This window comes from Nesoenas mayeri (assembly GCF_963082525.1).
Source record: "Nesoenas mayeri genome assembly, chromosome: 13".
NCBI lineage: Eukaryota > Metazoa > Chordata > Aves > Columbiformes > Columbidae > Nesoenas > Nesoenas mayeri.
In genome coordinates, this window is record NC_137550.1 from 20921642 (window position 1) to 20929793 (window position 8152).

An 8152-nucleotide genomic window follows, 5' to 3' on the forward strand; every position below is an offset into this window, starting at 1 on the left:
TCCTGCCCTCAGCTGACGTGTGTTTCCTGCAATAGGCTCGCTCACTCAACAGTCTGGTTCCTCACTGTTAATCACTTGCATCTTACATGTACTGGTGGTGCCGGGGGTCTGCTGGGGTGCTCTGCCCCCAGCTGCCGGACACCCCCAGGCAGCATCCCTCGGTTCTGCAGGCAGACAGGGCAGGGAGAGGGTGCTGCTGCCTTTAGCAAAGCAGGTTATTAAACCAGACAGTGCAGCTGGGGGAGCATGGAGAAGCAGGTGAGCTCTGTGTCACACACACTCTCCTTGACACCGACCAGGACCCACAGGGCTTTTGTGGCTGCTGCCGTGGATCTTCCCTTCCCAGGTCAGGAGGTTCACTGAGCACCAGGAAGAAGAACCTCACTTTTACCTCATGCTCTGAATTACAGAATTCTCCAGGACACGAGGTGGTTGTCAGGCAAGACCAGAGAGAAAAAAAGGCTCCTGCCTGTATTCCAAAGGTTTCATAAGGAGAGCAGTGGGCACATGGGCATATTGTGCTGCAGTGCCTGGCTGCTGCACTCCCAGGGCGTGGGCAGTGACAGGCAGCAGTGGGCAGTGACAGGCAGTGACAGGCAGCAGCAGGCAGTGACAGGCAGCAGTGTGCAGCAGCAGCAGGCAGTGACAGGCAGTGGCAGGCAGCAGTGCACAGCAGCAGGCAGTGGCAGGCAGCAGCGGGCAGTGACAGGCAGCAGTGGGCAGCAGCAGCAGACAGTGACAGGCAGTGGCAGGCAGCAGCGGGCAGTGACAGGCAGCAGTATGCAGCAGCAGGCAGGACCTGCCTGCCCTCACAGGGCTGCAGCAGCGCCAGGTCCCTCTCCCAGCACCGGTCTCAGCTCAGGCACTGGTGCTGAGCTCTCAGCCCTGGGCACTGTCCCCGTCCCCGCCAGAGAGGAGCTGTGCCCTGAGCAAGGGCGAGAGCCGGGGGACAGCTGGACGCACGTGCGGGGTCCCTCCCTGCCCAGCCGGGCTGGCTGGGGACACGCGGCAGGAGCAGCTGCGGGTCAGCGCTGCCGGGGCGTGCGGAACAAACGCGATGGGGGAACAGGGACCCGCGGCCGTGGTGCGAGGTCAGTGCTGCATGAGAAGGGAACTGAAAACTCCTCAGCTTCCCCATCCTCACCTCGGTAGATCCAGGCCCAAAACACAGGACATGGTGCTCTCTTTTAGCCCCCACGTGCCATCTTTATTAATTCTCAATTAGGCTAGCATTTTATGCAAGACTTGCTGCCATTATAAGCTTCCAGCTCCCCCACTGACTATGTAACACCCTGATTTTTCCAGCTCTGATTTTTCCAGCGCTGATCTGCTGTGGGGAGCTCTGGCAGCTGCCTCAGAAGCCCTGAAGTGGGGTGAAGCTGCAGAGGAAGGAGGTGACGGGAGGGGAGGTGGGGCGGCAGGTCCCGCTGTCACTGCCCCCAGGTGGGGCGGCAGGTCCCGCTGTCACTGCCTCCAGGCGGGGCGGCAGGTCCCGCTGTCACTGCCTCCAGGTGGGGCGGCAGGTCCCACTGTCACTGCCCCCAGGCGGGGCAGCAGAACAGCTCCGGCCATAGGCAGCACAACAGCGGGAACACAAAAAGCTGCTCTGCAGTGCCGAGGTGGTTGTTTCTCCCTGTGCAGCAAATATGTGACGATTTTTTTAGTTTATATTTTTGGCATGTTTGGTAGTAAAACCTGCTGGAAAGAGAACATTTTTCTTTTGCAAGTCACAGAGAGCTTGCTGTTCTGTATCACCATCAGATGAGAACTTCTCCTTCACTTGTGCTGGCCACTCACCCGGGGACGTGACTCATCTGCTGAGCGCCAGCTCTGCTCCAGCACCGCAGAGAAACCTCAGCTTCTGCTCCGAAACCGCTCTCCACAACACACGCTGTTTCTGATGGCCAGCACAGCGTCAGACTTGCAGCTCCTCTGGCTTCAGAGCAGCTGGAGCTCCCGCACAACAGAGGGGAGCTGGTGGCTTTCACCTTTTCCAGGCTTGCCCTGGTCTCCAATGCCATCTGAACTGGCCGTTCCAACCAGGACAAGAGAGCAAGTCTCAGAGAAGCTGGTCCCACCAAAATGTAGTATTTGGTAAGAAAGGAAGGGATTAACTTCCTTCGCCACCTAGAAGGAACCGGGTGGGAACGAGGTGTGGGTGTTGTTTAAAAGGCAGAGGGGCAAACTGCACTGAAAGTACAAACTGGACATGCATGAGGAAACCATGATGAAGAGCACACTTGGCAGCTGTGGTGCAGAAGAGTTCAGGTGTGCCGAAACCTTGAGGCGTGCGAGGCCAGGAGGGGCTGGGGCTGACCTGCTGTGTAAGGATCCACTGGGCAGAAAACAACCCTGAAATAACAGATTTGTTCTCTTTGAAACTGACCTCAGTGATAAAGATCGGGTGATGTCTGTGAGTCATGAGTAGGTGCTTGAGAGAGACCACGGGAGTGTGAGTCATAAGGACCCTGTTTGTCCCCAAGTGCACAATAAACTCTTCTGATAGGACCTGCTCAAAAAGTAGAACACAATCTGCTTAGGCAATGAGATACATTCATTGGTCCCAACTTTGTACAAATTCCAACTTCTTCAAAATATTTAGCAAGAAATCGTTGCAACAATCCCCCCCACCCCTCCAAGTTAGTATTCTAGTTTATCAATATTCTAAAACATTGCAAAATTTGTTCTTGGTACTGTCCTAAACCAAGTTTTCAGTGTTCGGTGATTTCTTGTCAAACAGGGCTGGGCACTCCCCCTGTCATCCCCTCACCCTGAGATATCTCAAGCTGTAGGGCTGATATGCTACAAGCCAGTAATTAAAAGTACTTACCAACCACCAGATCTTCAGGTGGGAGAATTTAAAGGTAATTACTTCAGCTAAATATCAGAGATGCAAGAAAAGCAATAGGCAACCTTGCCGCGAGTGCTGACCAGGAACAGCCATCCAAAACCAAGGAGTCTTCTCCAAACAACAAGTTTTCAAGGAGAAGCAATAGACTCCATGGCCTAATTTAAAAACAGATTGAGCAAACATGCATTTTTCATGGGCTCACGGGACAGAGAGAAGTTAATCAATCAGCAGCCTGATTAGTTTGTACTCCAAATTGAAGTGTCTAAAGAAAAGATTCTGTATTATGGATAACGCTGCCCTTCCCCGCGATGTTGTGATTAGAGCTGCCAGAATCCTTGTTAACTGAGCAGGATTACTAATTAACAGCAGGCTAGTTAATGCTGTGGAAGAGAGGAGCATTGTCTCTGGCTGCAAAGGAGGAGCCAGGGCTCGGGTCCGTGCCCCAGCACCACTTCAGCGCAGCTTCGGCGCCAGGAGAACGCGACCGGGGCGGGAGGGAGACCTGGGGCGCGGGTCCGGCGGCGCTGGGTGCGGGGGGGACGGGCCGCCCGGGGCCTCGTCGGGGTCTGCAGGGGAGCAGAACTCGCTGCCGAGCGGGACGGAGCCGGAGCCGGAGCCGCCGCGCTGCTCAGCAGTGCCTCGCTTGGGGTATTTGACAAACTGACACTCTCGCACTGAGTGTCGGACTCAGCTTGTCAAATACACGCAGCGCGGCACCGCGCTCGCTGCCGGCCGCGCCGAGCGCCGTCCTGGCACGGCACAGGGAGAACGGGGGCTCTGGCTGCTGGCAACATCAGAGGCTTTGTCAGGTTAGCAAAAACCGTCGTGATCTCTCCTGTAATCCCCCCTCCCACGCTTTTCTCTGGGTGAGAAGCACACAGCAGACGCTGCCTGCTGCTGAGGAAAACACCCGCTACGTTAATCCAAAGGCTGAAGTTCTGTGAAGCTGAAAATGACTGAGAGCTCCAAACCCACCTTCTGCCTTAGCTATACAGCTGCATTGGTAGCTTGAAATATTGACAAGATGTCCATGCAAACACTCAGCACAACGTCACGAAGAGCAATGTCTCTCTTGACACAGAAAGTCTGGACAAACACCCAGAAAACATATTGCAGGGCAGCAGTTTTGCACTCCTGTGGGGTTTGGCAGCAGATGGGTCACAAAGACACCTGGGTCCTTGTCTCAGGTCTGTCAGTGGGGCTGGCCAAATTACTCATCTTCCTCATTGAACTCTGCTGTACCATGAAAAGTGAAAGATTTTTAACAAGCTCTGAATGGTTTGCATAGTTTTTGCTGATGTTATTAAAACAGGGTTGTGCACTCTCTGCCTGAAAACAATGTGAATTAGACACCACACAGTAATGAAAGCACAGTGAGGAAAGAAGAGTGAACCTGTCAGCCCCAAAAGGTGTCTCAGCCACATCCAGGTGTGATGGGGGGCTGCATGAAGAAAGATGGAGCGGGGTCTTCAGCAGGTACCAGTGCCCAGACTTCCCTCAGCCTCAGTGCTGATCTCTAACAGTGGAACCTGTGGCCCTAAGACAGAAAAAAGGAGAAAAACAAAAGACAAAAGCCAAGATGGCACTGCTTCTGCAATCGCAGCTTAAAATAACCCCCCATTGTGGCTTTCTGAGTGGAAAAACAGCCACTTGAAATGTTGTCAGCGACAGATAAGAGGAGGTACGCAGTGGAGATAATTCTATCAGCAGATGGGAATGGAGCTCGCTACTCCACCCCATAATGATAGTACCTGATATGAATGGATTTGTCTTTGTCAGAGCTTCTGCTTTCAGGCTGAAGGGGCTATTTCCAAGTAAAAGCTCCGTGTTGTAAAGCAGACTGAGCAATCAGCTGTGGGCTCTGCCTGGAAAACAGAAAGAGGTTTTCTTCTTGCGTTCCTCAGTCAGTCCCTTATCAAAGGCACGAAACGCTTCGGCTCTGTCCCTCCGAGCTGCATGATATCTCTCAGGTGTTTCTACAGGGCTGTTGGATTGCTCTGCAACGTGTGATGAAAATAAAAGTAAAATTATTGGGTAGACTTTAATATAATAACAACACTAACAGAAGTGTGGCTGCATGGTTTGCACATACTAAGATGCAGGCTGCAGCCGTTTCAAGACATGCACTTACTACGCAGGTTTTGAACTGGAATCAAGGTCATCTCTGTTTTCCACTTGGTGAAACCCAAATCACAGCCTGGATGAAAAGCAACAATCCCCAGATCTGTGGGCAACGGGGTCTGCCGGATCTCTGCCCGTCAGGCGTGCATTCCCCGGAGCCGGAGCCTTCCTGCCGGAGAGCAACGTGCGCTGCGGCTCTGCCCACGGGGGCCTGCCGCGGCACGTCCTGCCGCTCCACAGAGCACCCTCCTGTGCTCCCAGCCCTGCGGCTGCTGCTGCTGCCACCTTGGCCTGACACATGTTGGAACGCTGGGCTCAGTAAGGTCCAGCCCATCTATCAGGCAGGCTCCAGCGAAGCCTGCTGCTGCAGCCCAAGGCTTTTGCTTCATTGCAGGCAAGCTGGACTTGTATAACCAAGCATAGTTCTCTGTAGCACATCTGCTGACTTGAGTGAGACAGTTACCAATACACAACCAAAGCCAGAGGCCAAATGGTGCAGCCAATTAATTAATGACTCCTGCTCCTTAACGCTTTCCGCGGGCAGAGGGACCCTCCTCAGCAGCACGAGGATCTCTGGCTCCCCAGCACCAGCAGAGCAGCAGCAGCTCAGGGAGCCAGTTTTTGTGACACCCTTGTCCCTGCCCTCATTGACAGCAGGAGCCTCCGGTGCCAGAGCAGCTGGGACAGCCCTCGTTACCCCAGCCCAGCCTTCCAGCTGCCTTTGGGCTGCAGTTCACAGGACGGTGCGGCGAGCGGCCGCCCTGTCCTAAGGAAAGCTCCTGGAAACCGTGACCAGCAAGTAGGGCAGCTGTCCCAGCTTTGGAGAGGACCCAGAGCCCAAAGTGCTCTGGTGACGACTGTCCCTGAGCAACTGCATGACGCATAAAACCAGCCACACGTTCCCACTGCCACCATCTGTGCGACCCTGTCACCCCAACAGCCCCGCAGCCCTTCGTACGCTGATGGTTGTTCTTTGTTTTTGTCACAAGACTAAAAGCAATGTCTCCATCCTCAGCCCAGGCTGGATGTCCCCTCTGCCTAGCCCTGCTGAAGGTCACCAACAAGTTATCTGGAGGCCACCAGCCACACGCCCCCGCAGCCCCGCACTCACCTGAGCCCCCGGCCCCCTGTGCGGACTTTGTCCCTGCTCCTGCTCGCACCCCCAGTGCCCAGCAGAGAGAAGAGGGCTGCAGGAAAACCTTTGTTCACCATCCTGAAGCCATCAGGACAGCGAGAAGGAGCTGAAGAGTGCCCTTGCACCCAGCTGGGACACCATCTCTCCCTGGTAAAACGCTCCTCTGCCCTGCAGCTTCCTCTGCTCTCTGTGTGCTGTCTCACCTATGACTAATTTAGATCATGATCGCCCTACTGCCAGCAATTCGTGCGGTGTGTGCGTGAGACGGGGGAGCAAGCTCACATGCATCCCAGTACCAAGAAGGGCTACATATACATTGCTATAGCTGTTCATTGTATTTCATCCTCATCAATGAATCATGGTCCCTGGCTTGGACCAGCAGCGTTTGCATCCCCAGACCTGCCCTCACAAAGCATCCCTGTCCCAACCCCACCGCTTTTCCCCTGAAGAGAGACACCAGAAAGCTCTTCTGGCTCAGGCAGACAGGTCCCGGTGCCCAGGGGACGCAGTCCCAGCCCCAGCTGGCTGCGGCGCCCTGCGGCTGCAGGTGTAACCCGGGCTGGGAGGACAGCTTTCTGCCTTGCCAGGAACGCGGACAGCCCACGGATTTTGGTGTCCCAACCCCTGTGGTCTTCTGAGACCTCCCAGAGGAGAAACAGGAGGTCACCCCATGGGACTGATCCTCCTCTGTCCCCAGCCACCCCTTCCAGCGGGCAGGATGGGGACCTGGCACCTACCGTGCTGAGCCAGCCTGGTCCCTGGCGGGCAGGGCTGGTGGTGCGGGGCCGGCGTGGCAAGAGGCCCGTGGTGCGGGGCCGGCGTGGGGCCGGGGCCCCGCCGGAGGAGCGCGGTGGGGGCAAAGCCCAGGCACACAGCTCGTTTTTGAAGGGGCTGCTCCTCCTTCGAGAGGAAGCTGCGAATGGGGAAGATAAGGCTGAGGTTAGATAACAGGAAATGTCTGGATGCGAGTGACAACACATCCAGGTTGTGAAAGCGCTGTCCCCATCCTGCCGAGCGGCGCAGAGCTGGCGGCGGGCGGGAGGCCTCTGCGGGAGGGCAGCGCCATGTCAGGCTGCACCAGGGCGGCCACCCCACAGAGACCGCGGGATCCTCCTTGCAGGACCATTTTCTCATTCCCAGCATCCAGTTCTGTCCTTCCTTTCCAGCTTTTGCCTCTCGGGTTTTCTGTCCCCGGGCTCCCCGCTGCCGCCGGCTCTGCAGCCGAACCCCGCAGAGATGCCGTGGCGCTTGCTGCCGGGCCCTGCGTTATCCCAGCAGCCTTCTGGTACCCACCAGCACGCTTGGGCTGCAGCCGCGTGTTCTGTTATGTTCCTGCAGCTCCGTCCGAACCCCTGCTGCGGAAAACGCCCCCCTCTGCCTCCCGGTAGCTGCACACGGGCTCCGGGAGCGCTCGGCGGCTGCTCCCGCACGCACGAGTGGGGCCAACCGCCCTGCGAAAACAAAACCTGGCCCCTGTGCCCCAGGGATAGTTAGATGATGAGGAATACAGTTACTGTCCAGTTCCTCTTTCGTGTGCCTGTGTTTTAAAATATACAATAAAAGAGGAATGGAAAGGTCTGGGTGGTTTGGTTTCATTTTTTGCTTTGGTTTTAATTGGGGCAAAGAAGTAGGTTTGTTCATGTCATTTGTAGTGCATTTTTTCTAGATCTTCTTTTTCACTCTCCCCTACTTGTACCTAAAAGCCTTTGAAATGGGTGACCTTCCAGACCAAGGCCTATGGAAAGAAAAAAGGGCAGCTGCTTTATGTCCGTTCTTGATGGGGCTGCAACGCAAAGTGCTGACAAACGTTTGGTCACCATCGCTGGAACATCAGTTGGTGACGAATTAAAAAAAACAAAACCAAAGCCCACAAAACAAAACACCACAAAAAACCCCATGGGTGCCCGAAAACACCCATAGCAAATACCACCATATTTTGTAACTTCTAAAAACCCAGATTTGAATTTGGATCCAAAATCTTCAGTCCACATCCACCTCGAGCAGAGGTCTTCTCAATTATCTTCTCCAACAGCAGCAGTTACTTA

The 8152-nt window shown here is 55.1% G+C and overlaps 1 long non-coding RNA gene across 2 annotated transcripts; it reads right to left on the reverse strand.

Annotated features, from left to right (window-relative positions):
- Window positions 1–1199: 1199 nt before the first annotated feature.
- LOC308045518 lies at window positions 1200–6957 on the reverse strand. Of its 2 annotated transcripts, XR_013922790.1 has the most exons (5): window positions 6845–6957; window positions 4603–4716; window positions 4245–4388; window positions 2387–2509; window positions 1200–2127 (listed from the first exon to the last, which is right to left on the reverse strand). It is a non-coding gene; the product is annotated as an uncharacterized lncRNA (long non-coding RNA). The 2 variants fall into 2 exon arrangements; XR_013922791.1 differs by lacking the exons at window positions 4245–4388; window positions 4603–4716; window positions 6845–6957 and adding an exon at window positions 3827–3913.
- Between the last annotated feature and the right edge of the window lie 1195 nt (window positions 6958–8152).